The 15,247-nt window shown below is 46.3% G+C and overlaps 1 protein-coding gene across 9 annotated transcripts in view; it reads right to left on the bottom strand.

The window, feature by feature from the left end:
* The window catches only part of Ablim1 (actin binding LIM protein 1), a 355,181-nt gene that overhangs the window by 93,050 nt on the left and 246,884 nt on the right, over positions 1-15,247 (bottom strand). The window contains exon 1 of one of the 9 annotated variants that reach the window (XM_045150872.1): positions 3,863-4,128. The exons of the other annotated variants lie outside the window; for them this stretch is intronic. The gene's annotated coding sequence lies outside the window, so the exon portion shown is untranslated. Of the gene's footprint in view, positions 1-3,862; positions 4,129-15,247 lie in introns of those variants that run through there. 9 annotated transcript variants of the gene reach the window in all.

Below are 15,247 nucleotides of genomic sequence, written 5' to 3'. Positions count from 1 at the left end.
GCACGCGTCTGGAGTTCGTTTGCAGAGGCTGGAAGCCCTGGCGCGCCCATTCTCTCTCTCTCCCTCTATCTGTCTTTCTCTCTGTGTCTGTCGCTCTCAAATAAATAAATAAAAAATTTAAAAAAAAAACTCGTAGAGTGAAATGAGACCTCGATTGCAAATGGTGGGGTTTCAGGAAATAATAGCACAAAATAGGGTGCTCTTAGCATGCAGAGTGCTTTCAAATGGAAGAGAAGCAAAGTGTCTCTCTGATCTTCTGCTCTCCTGTCTCTAGACCCTCTTCCTCCCCAAAGTGGGACTTCGCTGGTCCAAAGCCAGCCATAAAATCCTGAAACATGACTCTAACCTCCCCAGTTTCTGTATAGCTATCAGCCATAAGGAAAGTCTAGGAGGTTGTATCACCCTTATCTAGAAGGATCTTTCCCTATATCCCAGAAGAAAGAATGCTACAGAGAGAGAGAGAGAGAGTGAGAGCACATGACCACAAACATCCTGAACAGCTCAGTTTTAATGGTTCCCTTCTCAGTCTCCTCTCATCCCTCAGACGCCTTCTCCCCGTCACACTTGTACACAACTGTCCATTCTTCGTCAAAATAAAGCAGAAAAATAGTTTTCTCTGAGTGTGAGTCTTCATTTTAAAATCTTCTGTGTCATACAAAACTTTAATGCAATAAGTCTGGGGTGCTTTTCTCTCAGCCATGCATCTACTATTACAGAAGTGAGGCAAAGATGCACGCACACCTTTCTGCTCCACCCACACTGACATGAGAGCTTCTTGCCGACCAAGCTCCCCGGTGGTCTTTCATGGGAATCCTTGCCGTTCACACGCTAGACATCAGTTGCTGAAATAACAGTATGCGTAGGTTACGCTTAGAGATAAAAGAATGTAAAATATTAAAATTCTCTGCACTGTGGACCTTGGGCCTAGCGAGGGAGGGGACAGATCTCAAGCATGAGGAACTGTATGTAAGAGAAGGCATGATGTATGACCTAGTAGTACCGCCAGGTGGAGTAAACAGAAGATTTGCTTTGTAGAAACCACAGCTCTGCTAAACACCATGGGCCCATCCACCCCTATCACTAAGAATGGATTCCAGCAAGCCAAGGCATTTCCTGATGAATTCGGCCAATGCCCAGCTCAGCTCCCAGCCCCTAACTGGGCTTGGGAAAGTCTCTTTTCTACAGTGAAGTGTCATTCTGATCAGCCAGCTGCTCTGAAAACCCTGATGTTCAGGGTAATGCACCATGTCTTTAGAGAAAAACCACAAAAAGTGATGTGTACAACTTCTACCTACAAGACCTATGTCATGAGATAATGAATGCATATTTAGAAAACTGATTGCCACTGCTGGAACCCGGGGCCATCCCAAACAGTAAAACGGAATCAGGCGAGCTAGACCGTTCCACGTGCTTCGAGCCGGTCTGGGTTGCTGCAGTTTCCCTCATGTGGTGGTCTGTAAGCTTTTGGGAGCACAGCAGCACGTGCCAAAGGCGAAAGAAAATTCTTAAGTGAAAAAAAGAAATCTGCCATTGATTCCATTGTTACCTATGAATTGGAAAAAGGCTATATCAAGAGTCTGTCTCCTCAACAAAACAAGGACCAAATCTCCACCCCCTCCAAAAAAAACTGGAGATTGAGATCCACTGGAACATGAGTAAGTAGGTGTGGGGATGGGAAGAAATTAAAAGTCATATGCAAATTCCAGACCAAAAAAAAAAAACCCACAAAGGATCATAAAACCCTAGACATCCTAGATTCAGTCCATAAAACAAACAAAACCACCCTTTACTTGCAAAAGGAGCAAGCAGTGAGCATGCCTTTGCTTTAGAAAATCAACTGCTATGTGACTTTGGTTTCCTTTTTAAATGGTCCAGTCCCAGCATGCGCTTAAGACTGATAAGCCTGACTTCTATACAAACACAATACTTACAAAATAAGGCCCACAGGAGAATAATTTATATTCAGAACAGTCCTTGAACTTCTGCCCCTGAGATACCCCTGCATATGAAAGCAAACAAAACCCAAACTAACACGGGATCTAGCCATCTCCCACATTCCTCCATCTCACTTGCAGCAGGATCCCCAAAAGTGAGCACACTAAAGCAAGGATTCTCACTAAGGGCTGATTCTGCCCCACAGGGAATATCTGGCCATGAAGGGAGGTATCTGGGGTTCCTGAAGCCGGGGAGGGAGGCACTACTGCCACCCAGCAGGTGGAAATCCTTAAGGATTCTACTGAAAATCCTTCAAGCAGTCCCCTACTATAAAAATGACCGTCAAAAATGTCAAAAGATGGGCTGGAGAGATGGCTTAGCAGTTAAAGCACTTGCCTACAAAGCCTAAGGACCCATGTTCGATTCCCCAGGACCCACGTAAGCCAGATGCACAAGGTGGCACATGCGTCTGGAGTTCGTTTGCAATGGCTGGATGCCCGGGCACGCCCATTCTCTCTCCCCCTCTTTCTCTCTCTCTCAAATAAATAAATAAATAAATTTTTTTAAAAAAAGTCAGTAGAGCTGAAACTTAAGACATGCTGATCTACAGGGGCAAAAAACTGGAGGGTGATGCAAAACCCGAGTTGTGAGGATGCAAAACCCGAGTGGTTCTCACTGCTGTGTCCTTTCAGATGGGCTAGAGTTCAGTTTGAGGAAACGCCTGCAGCCTCTGGTTGTCCTGGTGCTACATTTATTCCCTATGCCTGTTAGATAAGCCACTGATGAGGGGTTAAACTCAGTGACCCGTGAAAATGCCTAAGCAACCCACTTAAAAACATGTGGCCATAACGTTCATTCACAGCGCTGCAAGAGGCTTGGCAAAGGCTCCTGCTTGTCTTAAGAAACCTCCTCAAGAGTAATTCATACCAATGAGCCATGGCAAACTCCACTTCTCCCAGTACTTGTGACCCAGCAAGCCTTCAGATCCATCCCAGAAGGGCAACAATTACATTTTAATTAGTTATTTTTCACTTACTTGTCAGAACCTGTTTGGATAATCTAAACAACTTCACATCCTCTTAACATTCCTCATGTGGCCCCAGACAAAAAGGACTCAGATTTCTTTCTAACTCTCCACCCCGAGCACAAATCGATTACTCTCACAGCTGGGAACATTTTCATGTTTCTTCTTTGGTGAGAGCACAGTACACTTTAAAACTTCTTCCTCACAGAAAAATAAAATAAAATAAGCTTTAGAGTATAGTTGGATGAATAGCTCGATTTTTTAAAAAAAAAAACTATTCTCATTATAAAGGCCAGAATAAAGACCTGATTTCTCTCATTGTGTGCCTAAAGATGGGGAGAGAGGCCGCAGTTGCTGCGACAAACTACAAATAATACTAAACGTTTTGTTTCTTCATTTTCATTCACAGGAGACTTATTAAAGGAAAAGGAGCCTCATACAGGGTTAGTAGCAGCAAAATTTACTTTGAGCACTGGGCAACTTTTACTACTGAATCCCCCAAGCATGACTTTAAAGTCCTTTCTTCTCAGAAGTAAATTCCACAGAGCTCAATAAACCATGTGCAAAACAAAACAAACTGAAAGCCTGAGCAAGGACGCTGTCTTTTTTTCCAGTCTTCAGAGTAACAGCCCCCAAGCCCACATGGGGTTTACAAAGTCCGAACTTCTGTACTGCTCCACACTCCATCAATGAAAAAGTGCCACGGTTCAGCTACTGTTATCAGAAATACAGGAGTTTAAGCAAAAGGCATCCCAGGGTGACATAAGCAGCCTTTGGCACAAGTATCCAGCCGACCACATCTGGCGGACCCCAGTGACACCCCAATACATTGCCTAGGAAGCCAGAGAGTTCCCATCTGCCTCCCAAAGCAAAAGAAGACCTTTGCGATGATGCTCACTTTACCTGGTGCCAGGGCTTCCTTGGTTCGGATCCTGTCCCTTGACGCTACACAGCAGAACTCCCGGTGCTTCGAAGGCAGAGGTCTGGAAATGCCAGACCCCGGCCAGGGAGACTGAGGCTCCTGCCTGCCTGGGCTACCCCCCCAGGCTTCTGCAGGAGGCCAGGCTGGGCAGCCTGCAGCTCCCTCCCTCCGAGACGTGCCGCACACCACACCGGAAGCAAAGGCAGCTCAGTCTCTCCTCGCCTTGCTCCCCGACTCACTCTCTAAACACCAGCAGCCACCACGGGCCAGCCCATGTTCCAGGAAAGGAGGGGGGTGACATTCTTCCTTTTGTTAAATGCAGGTGGGGAAAGTACCATTTCTTCACATGGGCTCTGAATGAGGTGCCTCATAAATCTGACAGTAATTGTCCCGGAGGCAGCGGCTCGCTTTGAAACCAGATGCCTCTGTGTTTTTGAAGTTTCTTTTGGGGGGGTTGAGATGAAGGAGAGGTGTGCAGCGGAGACAGCCTTCTGTTTGGAGCCGCCGCTCTTCGAGGCACGTGTTACTGAACGCTTCATGCAAAAGTGGGACAAAACGGTGCTCAACTTCTGATCTGCATGCGCCACTTCAGAATTTCTTATTATTCTGCGGTGCCGTTTGTGGGCAATGTGTGTGTGTGTGTGTTTTTTTTAAAGGACTTGCTTATCAAACTTGTAAAAATGTTTATGCATTTTACGATGTGCTTTTATTGCGGAAAATGCTGGCTAGCTCCCATGTTCCTGGCATTTTACACATGCTACCTCATCTTCAACTAGGTGGACCTGTGACAGAAGGTGAAACCACAGGCTCCCGTGAGTGCCCAGAGACGGAACCAGACAGGTTGACTCTGATGACGATAGCTCCTGTTTGGGTCTCTTTCTTAGAATTAGGGCAGGCATGCTCCTTTTTAACAGGCTGAGATGATTTGGGGAAATTTTCATAGAGAGTGTTGGCTCATAAAGATCAACTCATCCAGAGACCTTTTTGCATAGATATGGGATCTCATCTCGAAGCTGCCTTGGAGGCAGTCCTAACTGCTGCTTATAGCAACAAAGACATGCTTGTGGAATGAAGAGCGCATTATAATAACATAGGGGTGTTGACTAAAGTGCTACTGTAGTCGGGGTTCCCCCTGCCAAGGGTCAAAATTTTCCATCCATACTTTTATTTGTTTATTTTTTTTTTCAAGGTAGGGTCTCACACTAGCTCAGGCTGACCTACGTAGTCTTACTACATAGATTTCACCATGTAGTCTCAAAGTGGCCTCAAACTCATGGAGATTCTCCTACCTCTGCTGCCCAGGTACTGGGATTAAAGGCGCATGCACCTGCTGTGAGAAAGTGGCAGACATAAAAGAATCCTACAGCAAAAGGGGAGGTGGAGACAGCCCAGTCTCTGGAAGCTCAAGGGCCAGCCAGCCTGGCCTACACAGCAATGAACCAAAGACCCTGCCTCCAACAAGGTGGAGGTGAGCAATAATGCCTCCCACACATACCACGTCACATTTTTGCCTGTGCTTATACACACACATATATACACATCACACACACAAGATTAAAAAAAAATTGACGAGCCGGGTGTGGTGGCACACGCCTTTAATCCCAGCACTCAGGAGGCAGAGGTAGGAGGATTGCCATGAGTTCGAGGCCACCCTGAGACTACATAGTGAATTCCAGGTCAGCCTGGGCTACAGTGAGACCCTACCTCGAAAAAAAAAAAAAATTGACTATTTTCATCCTAGTGACATTTAACATGAGATTGACCCCATTGACATTGTAAATGCACAACCTGTTATTGTTAACAAATGTGGCTCCATGCTGAACTGGAAACCCACCCCTCGAGATATGGGCATAGTCTTTATCCACAGTAGATTTATTTACTTGTTTTTGAGGTAGTGGGGGGGGTAGAGTTAGGGTGACTGGACCCCTGAAGGTAAAAAGGGCAGGAAAGTTTGCACTTGGCAGACATCCAAGATGATCTTACTTCTCGCTTTTTGCCTAGCTCCATAGAACTGTTTTTTCCATTGTCAGGACCCCTCATAGGAGGGAGGTCTTTCACAGGATTTAAACATCGTGGTTGGTCAAGTTCAGCCCCTGGAACTTGGTGCCAGAGCTAACCTCTTCCTGCCATAGCCCCTAACCCTAACCAACCAGCTGTCCCTCTGGTTCACCTGGGCCAGAACACAGCCCACCACCCTAAGGTTATAAATACCTTTGCAAGGGGAGGGAAGTCTGATCACTTGGAAACTTCCAGCTGTGGGGGAGTTGTTCCCTTGGCTGGACCTGGGCTGGCTTAGACCCAGCCAGGAGGAGCTCAGCCTAGGCCCTAGCCCAGGCCCAGCTGGGAGGGCCCCCCAGCTGTTCTTTATCCCCTCCAGCTCCCCTCACAGCAGGAGCTCCTTGAACTTTCTTTTCTCTTTTCTTTCCACGCTTCTTACCCGGATCCATATCTGGTCACATGGACTTCTGAGCTACGAGTGGCCCACATAGATTTTTGGGCTCCATGTGGTGTACTTCTCTTCTCCCCACTTTATGTCCCCTTACCTCCCAGCCTTTCCCTTTCCACACTCCTTTGCAGAATCTGAATACAATGTGATACTTAAAAAATCATTCTCTTGAATCTGGAACTGCCACTTCTTTGGTTAGTTTGCAGATATGAACTCAGGCCTTGGAGTTCCAGGAAGTACCCCAGAACTCCAATTCCCCCGTTACAGTAGGACTTATTCTAACCCAGGCCGACCTGTAATTCACTATGCAGTCTCAAGCTGGCCTTGAACTCACAGCGATCATTGTACCTCAGCCTCCCGAGTGCTGGGATTAAAGGCATGTGCCACCATACTTGGCCCATGGAGGTTTTGGGTCTGAAGCACTTTGGGGTCAGGGATGGTATATGCCTTAGACCTCTGTAATCCCAGCACCTCCGGTTGGTAACATGGATGGGAAGCCACATGTTCACTATATGACTGAAGGGATCCCTCTTGAAGGAAGTCATAGGAACTTAACTGGGCTTCCAGTCGTGTAGCTAGAAACAATGCTGGCTTCATCCTTTTCCACCTCACCTAAATTTGAATTTATGGTAAGCTTCTTATCCAGGATTTATTTAATGAACCACTTCCATGACTTCTGGGTCAGGGAGGAAGAGGATGGTAATGTTTAAGTGTACCAAGTAAGTTTCTAAACTTGTGACTTTCCTGATGAAAAAAAAAGGATCAAAACTTACTGGCATGTGAAATAGCCTGCAGGGCTGGGCAACCCTTGATGAGCAACCATGAATGGCTTTCCAGTGCGCAGGCCTCGGCAAGCACCCAAGGGCACAATCTGGGGCAGGTGGAGAGCACGTAAGCTGAGGGTGGGCCTGGGAACCTGTCAGAGGTTACCCAGAACATTCCCACGTTAGACTGTGATGATGGTTGCATAATTCCGTCACTTCACCAAAGATCATTGCATCACACGCTTAACATGGGTGACTTCTGTAGCATGCAAATGAAGCTGATATTAGTCACACTAGATGGCCAAAATCTGTTCTAAAGGGACTCAATACTAAGGTCAAGGTTAAAGGAATTAGAAGAGACCACCGCATGGTCAGTGAATACTGGTGAAGGCTTGTCAGGGCAAATGTGCCCAGTGTTACGAATAGCAGGAAGCATGGAGGAGTTGGTGTTTAAACAGATTGTACTGAGGTCGATGCTGAGAGAGAGAGAGAACACCCAGCAGGAAGGAGGCACAAGGCATCTATTTCACATGCCAGTGCAAAGAGTATATAGTGGTGTCCTGAGAAATTTAGGGCCACGTGAACCCTCGGTGTTTTCAATTGAAAGCCATGGCAGAAAATCAAGATGGGAAATGAATCATTTATCAACACATCTTTATTTGGCAGCTGCTAGACGACTCGTGAAAACCAACAGAAAGTCCCCCATGATAGATTGAGCTCATGGGCAAAACCACGTGGATGTTCGAAGTTAAATGGCTTAAGGAATTGTAATGCCAAAGTGTCATGATGGCTGTTAACTTGTGCACTTAACGTCATCACATACGGGGCTGAAGAGCTGGCTCAGCGGGTAAGAACTCTTGCTGTGCAAACTTGAGGGCCTGACTTTAATCCCCAGAAGCTGTATAAAAAGCCAGATGTTTGGGCTGCAGAGATGGCTCAGCAGTTAAGGCGCTTGCCTGCAAAACCTAAGGACTGTGGTTCAATTCCCCAGTGCCCACATAAAGCTAGATGCACAATGTGGCATATGTGTCTGGAGTTTGTTTGCAATAGCTAGAGGCCCTGGCATGCCCATTCTCTCTCTGTCTCTCTGTCTCTCGCTCGCAAATAAAGTTAAAAAATAAAAAAAGCCAGGCATTCATTGGAAGTATTCATATCTATAACCTCAGTGTTGGGAGACAGAATGGGGAGCAGAGAAAAGAGAATTGTTGGGGCTCCCAGGTCAGCCATCAGCCAGTGTAACTAAAAAAAGAAAAATGGGGGGGCAATCCAGGTTCAATGAGAGACTTTGCCTCAGGAAACTGGGGCAGAAGCGTGATGGAGGACACCAGCATGCATACGGAGCGCGTACATCGGTACACTCACATACACACACGACATTCACAGCCTCCCACCGAAATAAAGCGATTCTCAAAAGAGATCATCACCTGCAACTACATCAGAGCCTGCCTCCTTCCTTCAAAGACAAAGTTATAAGTTCACCCAAACTATTGGAACTTTACAGAATTTGTTCCTTTGTTTATATAAGTGAAAGAAATGGGGCAAAAAAACCCAACACAAATAAACATTCTTTTTTTGGGGGGGGGAGTGGGGTCTCACTCGAGATGACCTGGAATTCACTATGTAGTCTCAGGGTGGCCTCAAACTCACAGCAATCCATCTACCTCTGCCTCCCAAATACTGGGATTAAAGGCGTGCGCCACCACGCCCGGCCAAATAAACATTCTTGACGCCCAGTACGCTACACCCTGTCTCAGACTTCTTGTCAGAGTTAAGCCTGTAAGAGGTAAATCTTAATCTCCCTATTTTACAGCTCGGGCTGAGCAACTTGCACAGCGTGACTCAGCAAAAAGGGCAGCCGAAGGGTTCTGCCATGACCACACTGCCCTTCCTTTCCAGCCAGCCTCTTCCTCCTACCTTACCTTTAAGCCACCTGAAGCCCCAAATCCAGACTCTGCTTCTATTTCCAAGGCACCTGTAGCTTTGCATTCTGTTGCAGAGCCATCCAACAGTTTAAGGGCACTCCAAAGTTTGCTTGTAGAAGGAAGAATTATCCCACAATCCATTTCGGCTGGGCTGGATGGGCCATGACCTGAGCCTCACTGCTGAACTAGCTAGCAACCAATGGTGGTCCATCTGCTGGTCTTGGCACCGCACCGACCACAGGGGGCAGAGGGGGGTAGGTAGGAGGTCCAGAAACCCAGCGCATTCAGGTATAAAACAGAGATGAGGAGTGGGAGACCTGGCGCTCTCATGAGAGGCTGGCCCCAGCTGGCATCACTGCCCAGGCCCAAGGTCCCCAAATGTTCCATGTCTCCTGGAACCCTTGTCCTCACACCCTGACTCAGAGAAAAGTAGGCCCAGAATGGAACCCTTCCTGGTGAGCTGTGGATGCAGCTCTACAACCCCAAGCCGAACGTGGTGGGGCGCGCCTTTAATCCCAGACTACTTAGTGAACTCCAGGTCAGCCTGGGCTAGAGTGAGACCCTGCTTTGAAAAACCAAAATAAACTAAAAAAAAAATAAAATAAAAATAAATCTACACTCTCAAATTGAATGCTAATGCTGCAAAGAGGTGAAGGGGACAGGCCAGGATGGCACTGAGGTCACCTGAGAAGGCACCTTCTGAGCGCATCATCACAGGCCCTGAGAAACCACAGGCGCCTGCTGTAGTCAGAATGCCCGCAGAGGCTTACTCCAGACCCCAGAAGGAGGCAGGTGGTGACAGAAACAGTCATTTGTGTCTCTAGCTGCCTTTCATCAGAGGTATCCCTGGGGCTGAGAACGGGTCCTGTAAACCCACAAAATTTAATTGACCTTGTAAATGAAACTCAAATAATGTTAGTCTCTAATGGAAAGAAAATTATAACAATTTTAAAGTTTAAAATCTGACCACTAATTTGAAGCAGAAAATAACATTATGTTATGATAACCTGCCTTTTAAACCAAACAGTAAATTCAAATCATATTTAAAATCAAAGAAACAGGGCTGGAGAGATGGCTCAGCAGTTAAGGCTCCCAGTACCCACATAAAGTGAGACTAACAAAATGGCATACATGTATGTAGAGGCCCTGGCTAGCCCACTTTGTCTTTCTCTCTTCTCTCTCTCTCTGCTTGAAAATAAATTAAAAATAAAGTTTTTAATAGAAATCAAAGAAACAAAGAAGTAGGGAGGAAAAATCCAGTTGATCTAACTCTCGGAAGTAAAACCACACTGAAAAACCAAACATCTTTTAAGCTCAAGATAAATATGAATTCTTTTCAAACTGTCATTTCCGGGTAAGGAATCCCTTCCATTTGTGCTGACAGGAAATGGGGCGATTTTTCCATAAATATCAAATCTTTACTGCTGTTACCCTGGCAACACATTTCCACCGTTAATGTAAGAGAAAGTGGCTAGCTCTGGGGAATCAGATAAGATTTTACTCAAATCATTTATCATTCAGTGCAACTTGTGCAACTGGGGCCAATTCTCAGAATGGGAGCATGATTTTCTTTGCAACTAAGGTGTTCCAACTGGCCCATCCCAAAGCAGAGGCTCACTTTCACCTGGAGGTCACTTTCCAGCCAAGGCCTGGCATCAGTCAAGTCATACTCTGATTAAGAGCACAGTTTCCTGAAGTGGCAACCAGTTACCTCTAAGAGAACAAGAGTTGAGCGCCCCCCTCCCCCGTCCCCGCCAAAGGGAAAGGACCTAGCATGGAAGCAGGTTAGAGAAGCACAAGTTCAAGGCCAGCCTGGGCTACAAAATGAGAGAGGAAGGGGCCTTCAGTGATACACAAGGAGTGCTGGAGCACACAGCTTCAGGAAATGAACGGCTACCCGATTCTCGCACTGCCCAGCTGCAGACAGCCACTGTTGAACCGCCAGCCTGCACTGTGGTAAACCAATCCAAAGAATCCCTTTATAATGCAGATCCCTTCCGGTGGATCTGCTCCTCCAGAGAACCTTGCCGTAACACGCTTCAGGGTTTCTGCTACGTTGACAGAGTTGTGCAAACACCACTGTCATGTTGGTTCTAGAACGTCTCCATCAGCCCCTCACAAAACACAGACTCATAATTATCACCAGCCCCCCCCCCCCCAATTTCCCTCTCCTCCCAGGACCTGGCAAGCATTAATCCACTTTCTGTCTCTCTGTATTTTCCCACTCTATACATGTCACACAAACAGAATCATGTAACACATGACTTTTGGGGACTGCTTTCTTTTACTTAACTTTGAGTGTTTTCAGGATTCACCCACATTGGAGCATGAATCAATATTGAATCCCTTTACACAACTGAGTTATATTCCATTATGTGGATATGCCACCATTTGCTGAGCTCGTCTAAAATGAAGCCATGGCAATCCAGGGTGTGGCTGTAGGATCCTATAGTCCCAGCTACTCCAGAAGCTAGATGTATAGATTTCTTGAGCCCAAGAATGAGAAGCCAGCTTGGGAAACTGAGCAAGACCTCATCTCCAAAATAAAAAAAAAAAAGAAATGAAGCCGGTTCAAGCCACGCGGTGACAGTGCGAAATAAGGAAATATGACCTGTGTCTCTATATGCGTCTTGCTTTATGAGAATTTCTGAATAACCACGGGCCTGTGAAGAGCTCTAGACTGGAGCTCTGTGATGACGATGGACCCTTTATCTGCATTCCAGCCTTACTCATAAGCAATATTCTCCAAGCACCATGCCGGCCCCCAGGCCCTACCCTGCAGGGTCTACAATTGATGCAGGGGACAAGACACCACAGGATTTGACAGAAACACAATAGCTTCACCGAGAATCACTGAGCTTCAGCGCTATCTTACACTGGTAAAAAGCAAATGTTTACTGTCCTGACACTGGCATGGGACGGGTTTCTCCATTCCGCAGGAATAGTAAGCTTAGCTCCCTCAGCAAGGTACACTGTGAGGCAGATCATGTGACTATGTCGGTGGTCATGTGTGCGCACTCACTGGCTCCCACGTGTCTTTATCTTCTGAGAATCAAGAGACCTGCTTTTTAATTTCAGTCTATTACTAATTAGTTCCAGAATTCCCAGCACTTAGTAGCTTTCTCTATAAACGGATGTCAGTGGTAATGGCCTTGACCACTATGCAGGTCAGCTGTTGAGAATTAAGTATTTGTGAGATCACTCACAAATATTAAAAGGAATAATCCCATACAAAGTCAGGATACTGTGCTGGGGTCACTGTTTCCCGGAGTACTCAATACCACTGAGGTGTTTTTCCCTTTCCCAATCCTCAAAAACTTTTGGGTTCATAAATAACTGGGAGGAAAACAAAAAGTACAAATGTGTCTGAGCACAGTGAGAATGAGCAGGATACAATTCGCTGTCAGCATGGGCACGGGTTCTTAGCCTCACTGTGTCTGTGTGTGACGGACACAGTAAGAAGGGGAGGAGTTGCCATCTCAGACCAGCTTCCGCAAATCACCCTTGATGGGGACAGAAAAATGTGTTATATATACACACCAGGGGATAACCTGTTTCTCTCCTTAGGTGGCAGGCTAGTCTAGAAGGTCAACTCACTATTGTGGCTATTGAGATGAAACATGCTTAAAACACCTATATCAAGAAGGAGGGGCTCTCTCTCTCTCTTTCTTCTCCTCCTTCTTCCCTCCCTTTCTCAAATAAATAAAAAAATAAAAATTAAAAAAATTTTAAAAAGGAGGGGACAAGCACCTCCAGTTTCTAATATGAGCAACTCAGTCTCACAAGAACATAGTAAACATTTATGCCTGGGCTCTGTGTTGGGGGGGGGGATAAAATCAAACAAGCAAATAAACAAACAAAATCAGTTTTTAATCAGTTAAAAAGCCAAACCAAATGAAGCCATCCATTTTTAATCCCTGAGAGAATCCAGGGAAAAGATTTGGCTGAATCCTGTAGTGATTTCATCTTCTACACCCCAGGAGTTGAGCAGGAAGGGTTTAAAAGCAATTGAAAGCCTATTCAAGTTAACAGAGCCTGACAAGAGGGAAGGAGGCCTGTAGGTATGAATGGGAAGGTATGAAGGCCTTAAGGGAGCCAGATTTGCAGACTGTTGCAGAGGGCGGTGCACATTCCTCCACAGGAGAGCACAGATGCTCAGTAAACACTGTGAAAACAGGCCCCACTGCACCTTCTGGAAAGACCTGATTCTCCTAGGGGAGTTTGAACTGACAGGGGGAGAGCAGGAAAGAGAAAGCCTGTGTGATCGGAGCAAGGGAAGCAGAGCCTGCCTCAGCATCCCTCTCCTGTGGTGAGAAGACAGAGGTCATGCCTGCCCTGATCCTTCCAGAAGGATGCAAGAATGTTCCAGGACCAGCCTGAGGTGGGGGTGGGGGACATGCGCAAGGAAGGTACCTCTGGCTGGGGGCAATGGCTGGGAGCTTTTCTTTGGAATGACCCAGGGGAAGAGAGTGGTCACACAGAGCTCCTGGGAAGGGGAGGGCTGTGCAAGGGATCAGGAGAGGCAAGTTCTGGAAGAGACCCTCAATGTGCTGGCTAAACAGCCCAAGATCAGGGAAGAATCATGGAATAACCCCCCCCCCCATTTTTTTTTGTCTTAACACTTCTGTTTTCAGTTTGATATTTAACGGTTTTGTTTTCCTGTGCTATCTTTCAGGACTCTGTTATGTCTATTTATTTCATTGTGAAGCAGGAAAATGACACTCTGAACCTGGGCAAGGGGTCTCTTGGCCCTATCTACAAAAAATGGAAGGACATTAAAAAAAAGGGGGATATCCCTTGTACCCTGACACCCAAGAGTAACAAGCTCGCTTTTAGCTTCCATAGAGAGGGTAGGTGAAGCAAGAAAGTGGAGAAGAGCCGGGCGTGGTGGCGCACGCCTTTAATCCCAGCACTCGGGTGGCAGAGGTAGGAGGATCGCTGAGAGTTCGAGGCCACCCTGAGACTACATAGTGAATTCCAGGTCAGCCTGAGCCAGAGTGAGACCCTACCTCGGGAAAAAAAAAGAAAGTGGAGAAGGAAAAAGAAGGTTGTTTCAAAAACAAAAACAACAACAAAAAAGCAATGGGTGGGGGATGGTAGAGATGCAGATGGGAGACAAATTTGCTTCTGGACTTCTTTAAAAAAAAAAACAAAAACATTTGGGGCTGGAGAGATGGCTCAGCGGTTAAGCGCTTGCCTGTGAAGCCTAAGGACCCCGGTTCGAGGCTCGGTTCCCCAGGACCCACATTAGCCAGATGCACAAAAGGGGTGCACGCATCTAGAGTTCATTTGCAGTGGATGGAGGCCCTGGCGCACCCATTCTCTCTCTCCCTCTGTCTCTTCCTCTCTCTGTCTGTCACTGTCAAATAAATAAGTAAAAATAAACAACAAAAAAATTTATTTTATTGAGAGAGAAAGAGGCAGACAGGAACACAGAGATTAGGCATGCCAGGGCCTCTAGCCACTGCCAATGAACTCTAGACACATGTGCCACCTTGCGTATCTAACTTAAGTGGGTACTGGGAAGTCGAACCTGGGTCCTTAGGCTTCTCAGGCAAGCACCTTAACCAATAAGCCAACTCTCCAGCCTTTTTCTGGCCTTCTTAATTAGGAGGCAGGCCATAGGCATCTTCAAAATACCCTTGGATTTATAGGTTAATTAGCAAAAGCTTTTTAAAATGCACCACTTACAAGAACACCCTAAAAAGACAATCTTGCTGTTGGAAAGGAAACTGAAAGCACGTGATGGTGAACAGAGCTACAGTCTGCACGTGTACTATGCACAGGGAGTGATGTGCCAGTTTCCAGGAAATAGCTTCAGGAAGTAGAACCAGGGTTCAAGAAAAGAGAGCTAGCCGGGTGTGGTGGCACACGCCTTTAATCCCAGCATTCGGGAGGCAGAGGTAGGAGGATTGCCATGAGTTCAAGGCCACCCTGAGATGACAGAGTTAATTCCAGGTCAGCCTGGACCAGAGTGAGACCCTACCTCAAAAACCAAACCAAAAAAAAAAAAAAAAGAGAGAGCTAGAGAACGTACAAGCTGAGAGGCAAAGGGACTTTAGGAGGGAAATCACCTAAGTGTGGTCGTCGTCACATGTATGTATACATGACATGTATGTATAGATAAATATATAATGTGAATTCACACTAGCATATGAAAGATGGGTAGTAGGGTGCGTGTGCTTATGCACACGTGTGTGGGTGCATGTGACTGAAGGCCAGAGGACAACATCA

Source organism: Jaculus jaculus, chromosome 1, assembly GCF_020740685.1.
Source record: "Jaculus jaculus isolate mJacJac1 chromosome 1, mJacJac1.mat.Y.cur, whole genome shotgun sequence".
NCBI classification, from domain to species: domain Eukaryota; kingdom Metazoa; phylum Chordata; class Mammalia; order Rodentia; family Dipodidae; genus Jaculus; species Jaculus jaculus.
This window is presented reverse-complemented; position numbering and strand designations above follow the sequence as displayed.